Source organism: Mustela erminea, chromosome 3 (genome assembly GCF_009829155.1).
Source record: "Mustela erminea isolate mMusErm1 chromosome 3, mMusErm1.Pri, whole genome shotgun sequence".
NCBI lineage: Eukaryota > Metazoa > Chordata > Mammalia > Carnivora > Mustelidae > Mustela > Mustela erminea.
Window position 1 is genome coordinate 114,264,177 of NC_045616.1, and position 17,778 is coordinate 114,281,954.

Here is a 17,778-nt window from a genome sequence, read left to right on the forward strand (position 1 = left end):
CAGAAGGAAGAAGGGCATGTTTGTTGAGTGCCAACTGAGTGTCAAGCACTGTGCTGAGCACTTTCATCTGTCATTCCCCTCACTGAATCCTCCCAGGCTCCCTTTGAAGGGGGAAGGAAATCCTTTCACTCCAGAAAGGAGAACAGTTCCTTTGTCATCCTCTGTTCAGGTCAAGGCAGAGACAGTTGATACTTGGACAGCTAAGTAAAGTACAAATTCCTCAGCAAGAAGCACAACCCAGGATTCAGATCTCAGCTTGGAGGCCCCTGCTCTGGGGGCTCTCATTTTATTAAAAAATTTTTTTAATTTTTATTTTTTAAAGATTTTATTTATTTATTTATTTGACACAGAGAGAGAGAGAGAGATCACAAGTAGGCAGAGAGGCAGGCAGAGAGGGGGTGGGAGGAGGCAGGCTCTCTGCTGAGCAGAGAGCCCGATGTGGGACTTGATCCTAGGACCCTGAGATCATGACCTGAGCTGAAGGCAGAGGCTTAACCCACTGAGCCACCCAGGTATCCTGGGGGCTCTCATTATTAAGAGGACACTTCTAATCTTACCCTACCACTTCAGTTACTCTCTCACAGCACTCCATTTCACAAATCATGGCACTTTAAAAAAATTATTTTCAATTATTTTACTTACCTCTTATGTGTGTCCCCCCTCTTTTTTCTAGAGAGAAAGTATAGCATAGTTTTAGAGCAGTAGTTTGCAAACTTTTTTTGTAAATGGCCAGGAAGTAAATATTTTAGACTCTCTGAGCCATACAGTCTCTGCTGGACTGCTGTTGTCACATGAAAGCTCTCATAGACACCATGTAAATGAATGACAATGTCTGTGTTCCAGTAAAACTTTATTTACAAAAGCAGACATTGGGCTGGACTTGGCTGGAGGGCTGAGTGTTTTTGAACACGGATTGTAATGTCACACTGGGCAAGACTGAATAACAACTCAGCCCCTGATGAGCTTCTTAACCTCAGTAAGGTTCCGATTCCCTGTCTATAACATGGGTATAATAATAATATTTTCCTTCTAGGGTGGTTGGGAAGCATACATAAATTAACATGTGTAAAGTACTTAGAACAGAGCCCATCTTTAAGAATGTTTAATGTTATCAACATTAGCCTTTACATTTCACAAGGGCAAGGGCCAAAAAGTAGGCAGCCAGGAAACACTCATCAAGAAGTGAATGAATGAATGATACTCTATTAGCCTCAGAATGAAAAACAAAAAACAAAAAACAAAACAGGGTTTACTCTCTGTTGATTTCTTTTTAAAATAGAAAGTAAGTTTTTCTTTTTCTTTTTTAGTAGCATAAAAATTTTCCCCAAGTCTAATTTCTCACTAGGTTCTCTACATAGCTCAGACCCCAGCATCAGACTAAAATTCTCTCCAAGCCAGAAGAAAAGGCAGCTTCCTTTGTGAAAACTGACTATTCTCCCCACATCCCAGGGTATGTATTTCTACACCTCCTCAGGAAAATTGATCAAAGTACCAGCTTTGGTACTTAGGAAGAGACTTTTTGGCTAAGTACCTTGTGTTTTTGAGTTTAAGACTGTGAAAGCAGGGTGAATACCAGACACCCCTTGTGCCTGGAAAATATTGCTGGGAGCTGAACATCATATGGCCCACTCAGGCTCTCTCGTGCCCTTTTATATTTCTGTTCTGCTAGTTTATGACTCCACAGGATTCGGAGTAACAATAAAATATCTGAACTGAAGAATGGCTCATTTTCTGGGTTAAAAAAAAAAACAAACCAAGACTGTGAAAGCACTCAGTACTAACCCAACCATAATTTAAGGTCCTTTCTAATATATAATTTAATAAATAAGGTATTTGTAGATCTTTACTTTACTGTTTAAAACATGAATTATGGCTGCCTTGGAAGGCTTCTTGGATGAATAAGAAGGTAATAAGTATTCACAGATATTTTAAAGGCACAGATTAGGAAGGAAACCAACTTTCTCAACTTCCCTGTTATTTGTCTAATTATCCCTATGTTTAGAGATGGCAGAGGAAATGACTGGTTGTTCCATGACTTTTTTTAAACCATGGTATGTTGGCTCAAATATTTCAAAAGAGTCTAAGATAATTACAGCTGTATGACCCATTGGTGAAGTCTCATTTTGTCTCCTTGTGGTCTTAAGTAGCTTCAACTAAGTGCACTTAAGGTGCATTTCCCCCATTATTATTGAATTTTATACCAGTTCAATCCAAATCTGGCACTAGAAAATATATGGCTCGAGCGGGACACTTATCCAGGAGTGATAGAAAAACATCAGCGTCTCTGGAAAATAGGTTTAAAGTTGGATAATTAAACACTCAGCATTTACTTAGCATTTCAGAGAGTGACCCTGAGTCTTGAACATGCATAAGCTTTGTATTTGAGTGTGATTACTGTAATTACTTCTGTTCTTCTAGCAGCTCTGAGCTAGGCAAAGCATGCATTATTCCCATTCTACAGAAGACAAGACTGAGGGGATGTGTTCAGCATGGCCATGATAACTAGTGGCAGAGTTTCGTATATAGCCAGAAGGACATAGAAATCTCATAGTTCAGGGGTTCTTCACCTCATTTGTTCTATGGACTCTTTTGGCAGTCTGCTGAACCCTCTGAACCCCTTTTAGAAAAATTTTTAAATGCATAAAACAAAATACACAGTGTTATGAACAAGATAAATTGTATTGAAATACAGTTACTGAAATATTAAAAAATAAATTTTTGTGATATACATATGTTATATATGTATATAGTTAACCCATTAAATATAGCAGGTATAATAACTACCATAATTTTGCGGTGGTGATGAGCATAAACAATATTTTAACATATGTAAAACAACTATAATACGCTATAAAAAGTCTGTGATTTCTTTTGCTGAAGAAGTCACAGATTCTAATATTACTGTAGTCTGTTGCCTACAGTCATAATAAAAGGAAATATTAAAATTCAAGTAGAGGTCAGTGAATACAAGAATGTAATATTTTTCCCCATTCGAATTCCTAACTCTCCCCCCTGAATATTATCCATGGCCCTATAGGGGTCTGTAGACCCCAAGTAAGAACTCTTAACTCTAGCCCAATCCCTCATAAACAGATGAGGAAACTGAGGTCCAGGGAGAGAAAGAGATTTATCTGGGACGACTTGGCCATGTACTAGCAGGGACTAAGCTAGAACCCGGAGTGAGGGTGCCTGGCTGCTCTGTCAGTTGAGCATGTGATGCTTGAATTCAGGGTCATGAGTTCAAGCCCTACATTGGGCGTGGAGCCTACATTAAAACAAACAAGCAAACAAACAACTAGAACCTAGGGGTTGGAAAGACCTTCCTCACAGGGGCTGTTATGAAGGATAAACACATTAATATATGTAAATACTTTGCACAATATCATACATACAAGAGCCATCTTGCAGAAAAGAGTGTCTAAGTGACACAGCAGAAGCAATCAGATGGGACTTTCTAGAAATCTCCTTAAAGGGAGGACAGAGGGGCGCCTGGGTGGCTCAGTGGGTTAAGCCGCTGCCTTCGGCTCAGGTCATGATCTCAGGGTCCTGGGATCGAGTCCTGCATCGGGCTCTCTGCTCAGCAGGGAGCCTGCTTCCCTCTCTCTCTCTCTTTACCTGCCTCTCCATCTACTTGTGATTCCTCTCTGTCAAATAAATAAATAAAACCTTTAAAAAAAAAAAAAAGGGAGGACAGAGCCAGCCCTTTGACCTTGTGCTTTTGCCCTCGTCCCTATCCAATCTGGGAGTGGGAGAGGGACATGATGGCCACATTAGAAGGATGGTACAGGCAAACACTAGAAGGGCCTTTCCCAGAAGTATGGGGCGGCCACACCATCCTTGGATGACCTACCTCCAGACTCCCCACATGAGAGAAAAACGATATCTTATGAATATTCAAGCCTCTGCTACATATGTTCTCTTATGTGCAGCCAAAATCACTCCCTCACTGACACGGTCCTCCTTCTGGCTGGGTGACAGAGTCTCTCCAAGCTCTCCTCTAGAAGAGCCCCAAGCAAGGTTGCTTGGTGAGGGTTCAAGGCTGAGAGGACTTAAGGCTGTGTCTGGCTGGATTTCAGGTGCACAGAAGGAGGCAGCGCTTACTACCTTCACTGTTCCAGGGCCCCATGGTTCAGTGTGCTTTCCGGCAGGTTGGCTCCGAGCTTCCAAACCACACACAGCCTCACCAGCCCACCCCAGCCTCCCGTCGCGGCTCTGCTACACAGGCCTCCAGGTCAGCCTTGATTGAATGCCTGTCATCTGTCAGCGAAAGGAACACTTGATGAAAAATGCTGACAGAGACAAAACACCTAATAATTAGTGGCTAGCAAATACAGACATGGGGGCAATTAGGCGGTTTGTATAAATTCAGGGACGAAGGCAACTTCTCCATATTCCTCAGGTTTCTTGCATCAGCCCCTGAGAGTGGTTCCTGCCAGCAGCGCTGACTTTCCAGGAAGAGTGTGGTATGAGAAGTGATTGGAGGGGTTGTGGGGAGGTTGAGAAGGGCCCTTCAACACCAAATAACGCCCCTGCCCCACTCCAGTGGCCCCTGTGCTGTATCTTCCCCTCGCAAAGCTAGGGGGCTGGTGGCAGTCAGGGCGTGCAGAAGCCCATGGGCCTTGGTGGGGGGGCGATGGGTAAAGATGTGGTTGGGTTTCCCAAAGAAATGCTTGGCCTACAGGCTTGTCGCAGGACAGAGCTGTTTCCCCAATGGGTCCTTTTCCTTCCCTTTGCACTGATGGATTGGGGGGACCAAGTGGGATGCTAATGTCTGCCAAAGCAGGCTTCCTTCTGTGTGGGGCCTAGAAGTGAGGCCCGTGGCTCTCCGTACTCTGGGCTGGTGGGGCCTCTGTAGATGTGCTGGGCAGGCTAACACTTGGCACTCCTTCCAATTAATATCCTTTTATTATCATTGTCTTTTAAAATAACACCGTTTAGCAGCACCTGGGTGGTTCAGTCGGTTAAGTGTCTGACTCTGGATTTGGGCTCAGGCCATGATCTCATGATTGTGAGATTGAGGCCCACATTGGGCTCCATGCTGGGCATGGAGCTTGCTTAAGATTCTCTCTCCCTCCCCTTCAACACTCCACCTCCCTCTTTCTTTCTCCCAATCTAAAAAATTTAAAAAAAAAAATTAAAAAAAATAACACCATTTAAAAAATTCGGTAGAAGGGAAGACCTAACTTGGAATCCCAGTGCCATATCCCGGAAGTGACATTAACAACAGTGTGCTCTGTATCCTTGCAGAAGATTTCAATACACCTTTATGGACGGAATTATGTCCTCCTCAAATTCACATGCGGAAACTCTAACTCCCAATGTGACTGTATTTGGAGACAGGACCTATAAGGAGGCAATAAAGCTTAAATGAGATGGCAAGGGTGTGGCCTCACTCCAGTAGGACTGAGAAGAGGAAGAGACACCAGGGGTGCATGCTCGCTGAGAAAAGCCCATGTGAGCACAGCAAGAAGGCGGCCATCTGCAAGGCAAAGAGAGGCTCTGTAGAAACCACGAAGATGTCTTGATCTTGAGCTTTAAGCCTCCAGAACTGTGAGAAAATAAATTTTTCTGTGATATTTTGTTATGGAAGCATGAGCTGACTAATACACTAACTTACTTATATAAAAATATGAGCAGGACAATTCATCAAAATATGAAATATGTGCTCAATCTCTTTATTTCCCCCTTCAATCAGCTTTTGAAATTCCTTGGCTCAGAGGTGGCTAATGTGTACCTTCTTTTAAGAAGTTTTGTTTCCATTCCCATGAATACGTCACTAAAATAATTGTTTGCCCACATTCACCCCAAAAGCAAATTGTCAAGCTTTGCCCTGTAGATGCCATTTAGTGAGGATGAGGAAGAACTGATTTTCTATAAATAAAAATTCATAGAATCAGATAAATCACTCAGTAGTGCCCCCTTGCACTGGTAAAGCAGAACTAATGTTCCAAGAAGAAATCCAGGAGAGCATCGCTCATTGTTTCCTGGTCTTATTCTCTTTCTCAGTCTCTTTTGTGGTTGTTCTGAACTGGATAACTTTTGGGGATGCAGGTTAAAGGGTGCAAAATTAAGATAATGAAACAAATCACCCAGTCCTCAGAAACAGGCCCAAACTATGCATTGTTTGGTTTCAGAATTTCAGCTACGGTGAGATATCCATTGACTCTGTGAGCCTAACATCAGTTATTTCGTGTTCTTGTTCTAGCCCACACATATGGTTCAAGTGAATCAATCACTCTTTACCAGCAGGCACTTAGGAAGAAAAGAAATTCATTATTTTCTGGTGTGGACAAAAAGGAAGAGCAAAAAATGAGCTGACTAATGTCAGCTGTCTATCTTTCATTCTCCTGTCTCCTGACTTCAGGGCAGAAGACACCCAGGGACTGGGGCCTATTTTGGTGGGGAGAGCTATTTTTTGGATGGAGTTTTCTTACCCAGAGTTGGTGGCTTCTGCTGGACCAGTGTCAGAACTTTGATCTTCCCTCTCATGTCTGCGAGAGTGGACGACAGGGTTGGTTGCGAGGAATGATGCTGAGGACCAGGATCACACAAAAGAGCCGTACAAGGATGTGGCAAGGACCTCCACCTATGCCTGAAGTCCTTGTCTTGTCCCTCAGACTGGAGCCAGCTTCTAACTGCCCATCTCTTGCACATTTGTAAACACGACTATTCTATCCTAGGAGCTGAGTTTAATTAGTGAGGGCTTTTTTTCAGCTGGGCTCCGCTAGGGGGCTGTACAAAGTTATATTTTGATTTGTGACATATTTTGAGCCAAAATAGAATCACTGTTTGAACACCTATTTTTTTTTTTTTTAAAGGAGCAGAAGGATTTGTATGAGAATGTTCCCAAACACAGGCAGAACTATGCTGTGATATGCTCTATGCTGTGATTACCAACATTTTGTTGACTCTCACCAAACATGTACAGAGTCAGGTCTGTGTTAGCCAAGAGTTGATTTTTTTTTTTTTTTTAATCTCCAAGAACTATCTTCTGGAACAGGAATGAGACCAATTAGCTTTTCTACGAATTCATCCCAGTGACGTTTTAGCATTTCTTCTAGAGTCCCCTCTCCCCCAGGAAGCTACACAGCTGGTCAGCCACTGAACCCAGCTGTCTACTCTAAAATCCCAGGGCTTTCAAGTCATCAGTCTGAATGAACTGGGAAACCTTCACAATGTTTTCTCTTATCTAGGAAGATTTTTCTGAAGGGTAAAGCACAGACAGTTGTTTTGTTATGACTTAAAATGAACAGCCCTTTAGATCTTAGATATAGAGATGGTATTCATTTGGGGGCTTCTTAGTAATCACTGCTCTGAGGGTTCTTGGAATAGAATGGAAGACAAGAAAAAACTTGAGTACTCGCAAATTTATCTTGACCTCACTTCTCCTGGGGACTGATCCTGCCAGTGGCATCCTCTTGGGAAGATAACTAGGACTAGTAATGTGAGCCCAACTCATGAAGATCTCTTTCTAGAAGATTCTTTCATGTCTGAAGGGTGAGGTAGGATTTTTGGAGGCAGTGAGATTGACCAGGCATTCATTTTGCAGACTGCCATCCCTTCCCCTGTTGGGCCCTTCTATGATGGATTCACAGCAGAGTTCCCCATTACCTACCTACAGGGTCAGCTCAAAGAGCCTTGGACCAGAAGCCAGCTCCTGTCTGCTCAGCTTTAATTTCCAAACCACAGACCTCCTTGGTTTACTCTCCTTGTTCCATTACAGTGACACAGTGACAGCGTGGGGGAGAATGGGGACTGGTAAAATCGGAGTCTAAACCAGAACTCTGTCCACAGCCTATAATTTCTCAAGGTCTGATGGGCTACAGTTCCTGAGAATTAATAGCAGTAATTGAACAGTGTATTAACCATCTCCCCAAACCACAGTCAATAGTATATCCGCATCATGATTTTTGCCATTTCTGAGGTCCTCTATTACTTATGTAAATTGAAACTGATATCATCACTTAATAAAATTTGTTTTAAAAGGAAAATTTTATGTCATCGGCACAGTTAAAACACCAGTGCCACTTACTCTAAAGAGAAGTGTTCAGTAAAACTGAATACAGTGAAAACAGAACAGCATTATTAAACTGGAATTCTGAGGTGGTCTGCTGAGAGCTCTGCCACCTCTTTACTTAAAAAAAAAACAAAACAAAACAGGGGTCTGGGCTGGCGGGGAGAGATTGGCAAGTGTGAGGGAGTGTTAAAGATTTATGAGCACCGAAGTGAGACTTCTAATATCACGTAATCAGAGGTAAAAGAGGCTGAAAAGAGAGTACTTTCTCATTCTGTGGTTCAGTATTACGGCCCATTCAGTGTTTTGCTTAAATCATCATGAAGTGGGCCCAGGGCAAACCACCTGAGCGCTTACAGCATCTTAAAAAGTAAGAAGCAGGAGGGCATAATGAGATCGATTTTCTTCTTGCATAGCTGAGGGGAGACAAGGGTAGACAGTTCATCACTTCTGTTTTTCTCTACTGCAGACAATGCGTCATTTAACACCCTGTACATCTTCGTACGCATGTAGCACCGTCTGTAGGTCAGGGGCCTACATGTACTCCTGAAAGGACGTTCACTTAAAATGTTTTAGGCAGGGGCACTGGGTGGTTCAGTCGTTAAGCTTCTGCTTTCATCTCAGGTTGTGATCTTAGGGTCCGGGGATAGAGCTCCACATCGGGCTCCCTGCTTAGCGGGAAGGCTGCGTCTCCCTCTCCTACTCCCTCCCTTGTGTTCCCTCTCCATGTGTCTCTTTCTGTTAAATAAATAAATAATTATTTGATAGAGAGAGATCACAAGTAGGCAGAGAGGCAGGCAGAGAGAGAGGAGGAAGCAGGCTCCCTGCTGAGCAGACAGCCCGATGTGGGGCTTGATCCCAGGACCCTGAGATCATGACCTGAGCCGAAGACAGAGGCTTTAACCCACTGAGCCACCCAGGTGCCCCAATAAATAAAGTCTTTAAAAAAATGTTTTAGGCATTGCCAAGTTGCCCTCCAAAATATCTGTACTACCTCAACCCCCCCCAACCCCGGCACTGTATGCAGTTGTCTCTGTCTCTACATGCTCAGTAGATGATCAATGGAAAAAAAATATTCCCTGTTGTGCTTTCAGAGGCTTGCCAAACCCAGGCCACTCTGCATGTGTTTTTTGTTTCTTTCTTTTTTTCCCTAAGGACACAGTAGCCAACCTGCAAGGTTGTGTTCTGGGAATTTCTCCCTCCAGGAATGCCTTCCCATCTGCTCTGTTTGCTTTTTCAGATCCTTCAGGGTGGGCTGCAGTCCCCCCCCCCCCCCCCCAGATGCTCCTGCAGCAGCCTCTTGGCCTGGAGGCCTCTGTGTGGTCCAGGTTTATCCAACTGCACGTTCCACACTTTGCCCAACATCACTTAATCTGGAGCTTTTTGGATTTTCCCACCAAAATAGCCTTAACCTCAGGATGAATGTATACCTGGGAAGCACAATTGCAAATGGCTAAAGGGAGAGGAAAATGTCTTCGAAGTTTCTTTTTGATCTTAAAATTCTAGTTTTATATTGAAATGTTTTAAATCTCACCTCATCCAGTAAAATCGATGCTGCGGGAGATGCCCGGCGTTTGTCCTCCAGCGCTGTGGGGCCTTTAGCACACCTCCACATAGCCCAGGTAGAAAAAAGCAGCCTGGGCTTTAGCCTCGTTTGTAGTCTCCAGGCTCTCTAGGAACCCAACGCAGCCCAACCCAACCTCTCCCTTCTAGGGTGGAAGTTCAGTAAATCACTGTTACTTACACTTCCTGCCTCTTTGATTTGTCTCCTCCTGAAGAGGGGAAGGACCAGTCACACAGAGACCCTCAGCATTGTAAATGGCTGTTGAATGTGGAGTCTCGAATCACTTTTAGGGTATGATGCCTGCTAAGATGTGCTTCTTATTATAATTAGTAATTCCTAATTAGTTTCCTATTACCGCTGTAACAAATCACTACAAACTTTGTGGCATAAAACACTAAAAACGTGTTCTTTTATATTTCTGGAGGCTGGGATCTGAAATTCGTTTCGCTGGGTTAAAGTCAAGGTGTCAGCGGTTCCTCCTGGAAGCTCGTAGGAGAGACTGTCTCCTTGTCCTTTCTTTTACACTCCGTCGCTTAGGCGTGCGGGACAGCAGGTGGCGCCGGGGTCCGCCGCAACGCCAAACTTGTCCCATTCGGAGCACCTGCTCAGGGAAGGGAGCGTGGAGTGGTCTCCGTCACTGCAGTGTCTACAGAACTGTTTCCCAGTCTCCGCACGTACGGAGGAAGGACGCCTGGCTCAGGGCGGCCTGGAGCGGCCCCGGGAGGCTTCGTCCTCTGCTGTGCGTGGCTGGAGACGCCAAGGCATCCGCGCGCTGCGCTCGCAGGAGAGACCAGCGCACCCGGGTGGGCACTGCGCTCCCGTCCTGGGCTGGCGATCCCAGCTCTGTGCAGTGGCAGTAAACGCCAAAACCTAATGCCAAATACTATTGTGAGCCTGTAAAAGGAGCAGATTGAAATCTCTTGGCGTGATTTAAACTAAAGCATGAAAGCAACTGCTGTTTGATTTCTGGAAATGAGCTCCTGGAGCTTCTTAGGACATTGCACTTTTGCCTCCAGTCCTGGCTCTTTCCTCGATGGAGATTCTGGGTCAGATGAGAGGCTCACTTTCTCTGAAGCCATCCTGAGTTTAACAGATGACAGGCATGTCACCCCTGGAAGCCACCCCATCAGGACTTAGGGAGAGAGGAATCAGCTCGTTCAACTGGGTGTTTAGCAAAGTGGGTCCCCGCAGACAGTAGACGTATAGGGGATCCTGAGGGAGTAAAACCTAGTCCTGTTCCTGTCCGGGCAGTACTGAAGTACAGTGCTTCTCAAAATGACCACCTGGAACATTTGCTAAAAATGCAATTATCGGGCTTCACCTTCACCTGTTACATCAGCTGGAGGAGGGCAGAGGTGAGTGTGTATTCTTCATAAACCCTTGAGCGGTTCTTCTACTCTGAGTTTGAGAACCACAGCCTCAGCTCTTGCTACCCAAAGCAGGTAGTTTCTCTACAAGAGCACCCGTCCCCTTCCAAAGTGACTAACTCTAGTCCAGCCCATGGCAGGGTTCTGTGAATATGAATAATCAAAGTTTCCGTCTAGTCATCCCCACCTATTACACTTCAGATCCTCTTTAAAAAGTCTTCCCAAGTATTTCTGCGGGACTCTTGTGAATCCCTTTTCTCCTTCCACCTCCCTAACAATTGCTTCCAGTAAGCTGACTGAGGGAGTCATGGGAAGTGTAACTACCCAGCTCAGTCTCCTCAGCTCTCGCCCTTGGGACTATGGCCCAGCCCTCTCAAAGCTGCAAACCCTCTAGGGCCAGCTGGAAGAGTCTTCCCTTCAGATCTCGAGGGGCCCCAGCCAGGCTTTGTTCCAAGCAGAATGCCCCTGTTTCTCGCTCAGGGTCAGATTTTGTCACCAGGGCCCAGAGGTGACATTGCTTGGGGTCCCAAGTGACCCAAAGCCCTCTGAGGAAAGCGCTTCTTCAGAGATTAGAAGTGGTGTGCTGGTAAACTGCCTTCCAAAAAAGAAAACCAAAGCCCTGATTTGCAACGTTTGTGGGTTTCTGTGGCATAAATATTCCCAGGGCTGCAGGCTTTAAGTCACGGGTGTGATGTCACCGAGTGCAAAGCTGGAAAGACATGTGATAATCAACCTCACGGCTGGTAAAAGGCAACTTCAGCACACCACTACCTGAGGCCTGATCAGGGACCAGACACTAAGACGTCATTCACTCACTGAACAAATTTTTTAAAAATTTAATATAGTTTTTAAAAGATTTTATTTATTTATTTGAGAGAGGGAGAGAGAGCAGGGGTAGAGGGAGAAGCAGACTCTCTGCCAAGCAGGGAGCCTGATATGGGGCTCTATCCCAGAATCCTGAGAGTAGGACCCAAGCCAAAGGCAGATGCTTAACAGACTGAGCCCCAGTCAACAAATTTTGAGTGAGTGCCTGCTGTGTGCTGATTACTACTCTCTGATTTGGGGATCCAGAAGTAAAGAGAATGGGTCAAGTTCTTGCCTGGGTGGAGTTCACACTTCTGAGGGAGGAGACAGCCAATAAACAAGTAAGTAAATAAATAAACAGGATCAATTCATGACAAGTGCTGTAGAAAAGGGAAAGCCAGGTAGGGAGCCGCAGTGAGAGGAGATCTGTTTTAGAACAAGTGATCAGGGAAAGCCTCTCTGAGGGGATGGCATCTGATCACCAAATGGAACCAGGGGAGAAGCAGTTGTGGAAGAGAAATAAGAGGTCAGTGGGGATTTGTTAAGTTTGAGATGCCAATGGAAGGTCGGGGCTGGTGACACAGTTGGGGAGTGGTCACTGTGTGGATAAATTTTAATGCCACAGGAGTGGAGGCAGTCATCAGGGAGTAGAGAGAAGAACCAAAGAACTGAGCTCTGGGGGGCTTTAGCACTGAGGGGATGGGAGGAGAAAGTTCTCTGCTGTTCAGAAGGAGAGTGATCAGCCAGATTGGAAGCTGTGTGACAGAAGTGTTAAAAAAAGAGGAGGGGTGCCTAGGTGGCTCAGTCCTTAAGTATCTGCCTTCGGCTCAGGTCATGATGCCAGGGTCCTGGAGATAGGGGAGCCTATCTTCCCTTTGCTTCCCCTAATTTGGGTGGGGGGAAAAAATAAAACCATGTAGTTGTATATAAAAGAATATTATTTAAACTTAAAAAAGAAAGAAATCCTGCCATTTGAGACAATATGGACGAACCTGGAGAACATCGTGCTAAGTGAAATGAACCAGACGCAGAGAGACAAAGACTGTATGACCTCACTTGTCTGTGGAATCTAACAAGTCGAAGTCATAAAAAGTGAAGAGTAGAATGGTGGTTGCTGGAGGAGGCAAGAAAGGGAGATGTTGGTGAAAGGGTACGAAGTTCCAGATATGCAGGACGAGTAAGTTCTGGAGATCTTGGTTACAGCATGGTCACTATAGTTCAAAAGATTGCATTGTATACTTGAAATTTGCTGAGAGTAGACTCCAAGTGTTGTTGACCCGTATACCTAGGAGGTAGCTATGTGAGGTGATGGGTATGTTAATGAACTCGAGTGTGGTAATCCCATTTCACAGTGTATTCATGTATCAAAACATCAATGTGTACACCTTAAATACATGTAATTTTTATTTGTTAATTACATCTCAGTAAAGCTGGAGAAAAATAATCAAACCACAAAGCACATCCCTTCCTGGCCCAATTTCCTGTTCTTTCCTATCATCCTCCATCTCCTTGGCAAGTCAAGATCAGAAGGTGCCAGACTTCAAATCTTGCCCAGCATTTCATTAGCTCTGTCAAGAGAGAATGAATTGCATTTGGGACACCAAGTGAGGCACTAAGGGTAATGGTTATAAGCAGGGGTTCCCGGGTCAGACTGCCTACGCAGAAATCTTTTCTCCTTTCTAGGCGTCCGTTGCTGTGTAAGAAACTTGTGGGAAACAGCAGCAGTGATTGATTGTTATCTGTCATGATTCTCGGGGTTGATGGGGCTCAGTTGAGCAGTTCTCACTCGAGAATCACTTACAGGTCTGATGGTGGAGGCTGGATGGGCCCTCAGTTGGCAGAGACATCTACATCTGGCCTCAGCTTCCTCATAGAACAGCAGATGGCTTCCCCTGCTCCTATTTCTTGTTCATCACTACTTAGCCATGTCTTCAGACCCAGCTCTGATGCCACTGCCTCCGTGAAGCCTTTCTGATTCTGTGTAGATGGACAGGAACCCTTTCTCCCTCAAATTCCTGAAGTCCTTTATTTCCATGGCTTCAATGGCACTGAGTATCACAATGGCCTTTTACTGAGCAATCACCAGGTGCTGCAGGCTATACTAAACACACAGCATGACCTGTTGAAACTGATCTTCACAATGATCCTCTGATGAAGGGTAGTGGGAAGAAAGGCAGTCAGGAACAAGGGGCTCCCCCCCACCCCTCCCACCCCTGCCCTAAAAGGAAACCACTCTTACAAGGATTTTACACCACCCAGGAAGGAGCCCTCCACCCTTTCCCATGTGATAGATAGGTGACAAAAACCTGATTGGGTTAATCAGATTATACCTGCCCGTAACATGCCCATAAATAAGCCCATGAAAACCAATCCAGTGGCAACCCTTTTGGGTCCCCTCCCTCTTCCCGAACTTTGTGCTATCACTTTACTATGGCTCAGTATGCCTTGCTTTCCAAGAACCCTGGTCTACCTCTTCATTCTTCCAAGTGGTGTGACCAAGAACCGTGGGCACTAAAGGAGAAGAAATCCTGAAACCCTTCAAAGACAGGTATAATCATTCCTATTTCACAGGTCATGAAAACTGCCCCTCCAAGACAGCAGATGATTTGTTCAAGGAGACAAAACTAATAAATCGGTGAATCAGATTTCACACCCGGTTCTCTCTGACTCTCTGGTTCTCACGCTTAACCCCTGTGCTACCAGAATCTCTTTCTACCTGGTATATAATAAGATTTTTTGAGTCCAGCATCCTCTTCCAGACTGAAATTTTCATGAGAGCAAAGCTGGGTGATCTTCTTTGTATCCTTGGCTCCCAGTTTGTGTGGGTGCTCCAGGATCATTTGTGAAATAAACAAGAGAACACACGGGTGAATGAAGTAGGGTACGGGAGCCCGTGGAGTGTACGGGGTGAGCGCTTGCTGGCTCAGGGGGCACTTGACTGAGACGGAATATGCTTCCCGAAGGGATGTACTACACGTGAGGACAGTCACCAGATTTTCGTGCTGTCCTCTTCTCTCAAGCAGGCCTTTTATAAGGACACTGCTTCTCTGAATGAGCCCATTAGCAGGAATCAAAGCTGTTTGTTTTACTAATCCCATAAAAGTTCTTGCCCCAAACAGCTTGTTCCTGAGGACTGCGCCCGTGTGGGAGGAGAAGAAAAGCTGGAGTCACAGTCTGGCACAGTTTAGCGGTTGTCTCTGGTTCAGTGTTCCTGATGGTCAGTCAGTAAACAGAGGCCTAGAAAGGGGTGGGGACCTAGGGCCTGGCCTTGAGACTCCCATCTCCCCTGATGGGTGTGTGAGAGCACTAATGACGGAAACACAGGGAGTGTCAGGCAGTGGGGGCCCAGCTGACATTCTTTAGATGTCATTTCCTACAGGAAGCCTTCCCTGATCAGAATTGTCCCTTCCTCTGTCATCAGACTAGAGGCAGGAGCCCCTGCCATGAGCTCCCCAAGCCCCCTGTTCTGCTATTATAGCACATCCATACTCATGCTTGGGACATAGATACTCATCCATTCAAAAATATTTGGAAAAAGGTATTTGAGCAACTACCATGTGTCAGGCACTGCTTTAGAGGCTGAGACTGTAATAGTGAACAAAATAGACAAAAATCTCCACCCCCGTGGAGTGTGGGATTTTAATGTGTGTGGGGGGAACAAATAAAACATGTCAACAAGTGGGCTACATAACACTCTAGGTAGTGCCAAGAGCTATGGAGAAAAATAAAGTGCAGGAGAGCCACAGGGTGGGCTGGGTGGCATTGGCGGTGGGGTCAGAGAAATCAGGTGACCACTGAGAAGTGACACTGCAGCACAGGTGTGAAGGAGGTGACGGAGGAAGGGGCTCTAGGCAGAGGGACCAGATGTGCAAAGGCCCCGAGTGGGAAGTTGGGCTCCCCTGGACCTAAGGGACAACAGAGGTAGCCTGGCTGCAGGGGAGGGAGGGTTGGGGAGAGAAGCAGGGGAGAAGGGGAGAGAAGGGAGGCAGATTACACCTCTGTCTCTGTCTCACCATCCCACCTCCCAACACCCATACTTTAACAAATTAACTTGCAAATTAACTGGCAAATTAACTGGCAAACCAAGGCTCTCTGACTCTAGCCAAGTCAGTCACTCATTTCCTAGGAGAAGATTTTCTAGGGAAAGCCAAAGAAACAGTGTCAAGTTCTTGACTTTAGAGTTTCAGAAGGCAGGGCCAGGTATAAGATGGGAAAACCATAGAAGGACGCAAGCTCTTCCACACTAACCCAAGCTTCCCTCTGTATCCTCCCCCTACCCTCAGCTGGGCTATATAAAGATTCCATGGCATGGTGAGGTAGGGTCGAGAGGGTCCCGAAGGGACCTGCTGAGAGGAGGTGGGGCAGCAGGAGGCCTCCACATCTGCTTCCAGGACCAGGTGGAAGTTAACCCCCAATCTGCAGTGAGGAGTGGTTGCTGTTCTACTTCTTGCCACCAAGAGGCTGATGGCAACCTGGACAAGGCCTGTTCTTCAGCTGAAGGAGTGATGCTCAATGCTTTGCCCAAGTGCCATCCAACCCCTTTCCAAGAACCCAAGGCACTTAACCATCACCACGAGGCTCCAGACCGAAGATGGAGCCTGACACTCAGGGGCTCACCAAGGAAGGAAGCTTCTAGTTCCCTGACTCCAGTTGTACACTCCAGTGGGATTGCTGGTGCCTGCCCACCTCTCATCCAGGCTGAGCTCTGGGAGGGCAGGGTCGAAGACATTCTTCTCTGTGTGTACCTCGCTCTGTATTTGACTTCTTTTGTATTTTCAGGGAGTCAAATCTCTTGAGAAGTTTATAACCCGGTTTCACGTGTTGAGATTTGGGGGGCATGAATTGTAGGTGAAGTTGGGCTGTTACACTCACTTCGTTCTAGTTTGCATCAGATTCTTAAAGGAGCTGCTGATGCAGGAAAAGTTGAGAACTGCTGGAATCAGGGATATATAACATCACCCACAAGTTATAAAAATAGTGCCTACTCTGGGCCAAGCTCTTTCATGTTTTGTTGTATCCCAAACTTGTGGGGCATGTGCTAATTATATTCTCAATTTACATGCAAGGCAGTTGGCCACAGGGAGGCCAAGGCACCTGGATCAGGTAGAGCTGAGCCTTGAACCCAGGTGTGTGCCCAGAGCAACTCTGCGCCCCACAGCCCCCCTCCCTGCCCCCCTGCCCTTGTCCCCCATCATAGGATGCACAAGTCTTAAGACATCCAGACTTCCCTCATGCACCCATTCTGGTTTTGTCACCCTGGAATGTTCTATAACTTTTATCCAATTTCCTTTTTCCCTCCAAATTTGGGCTGATCCCCTCTTCGAGTAATGTGTTTCTTCATGCTGTAGGACACAAAATTCTTTTACTCTGTCATAAACTTGTCTTTCTTCTTCAAGGTAGACACTGAGTCCTAAAACCCTGGACTCTAGTGAATGACAGAGAATTTATTTTCTTTGTCCATTTATTCAGATTTTCTAAACTTCACGTATTAAAGTAAAGACTGAATAGTTAATGCCTCTGCTAATAGCTATCGCTCATCAGATACTTCCTTCCAAGTGACGGACAAAGTGTTGATTTATACTCATGAACCCATTTGATCTGCCCAGTGTCCCTCTGAGGTAGGTACTATTATTATCTCTATTTTATAGTTAAAAAAAAAAACTGAGGTTTAGACCCGTAACATGAGCTGCTCAAGGTCACAGAGCTATTAAATGGCAGAAGTGGGCTTTGAACCCAAATCTGCAGGATCAACTATTACCCCACCTTGCCAAGCCACTTGCCTCTTTACTTTGGTTGGCAGATGTATTCCTGTGCCTGTCCCAGGGGAGACAATGACCCAGGAGTGTTTGGGTGGCTGGAGAAGATTCAGTAGGGCTGCCTTGCTGCCGGTGGGGAGGTCAGAGTAGAGAGGCCATTTTCCCCCGAGGGCTCTTGAATTCCATGCCCTCTCTCAGCCTGGCCACAGTGAAGTAACCTGAAGTTGTAGCGTGATGCAGACTCTGACATGGGTCTGATCTGGAACCAAGCAT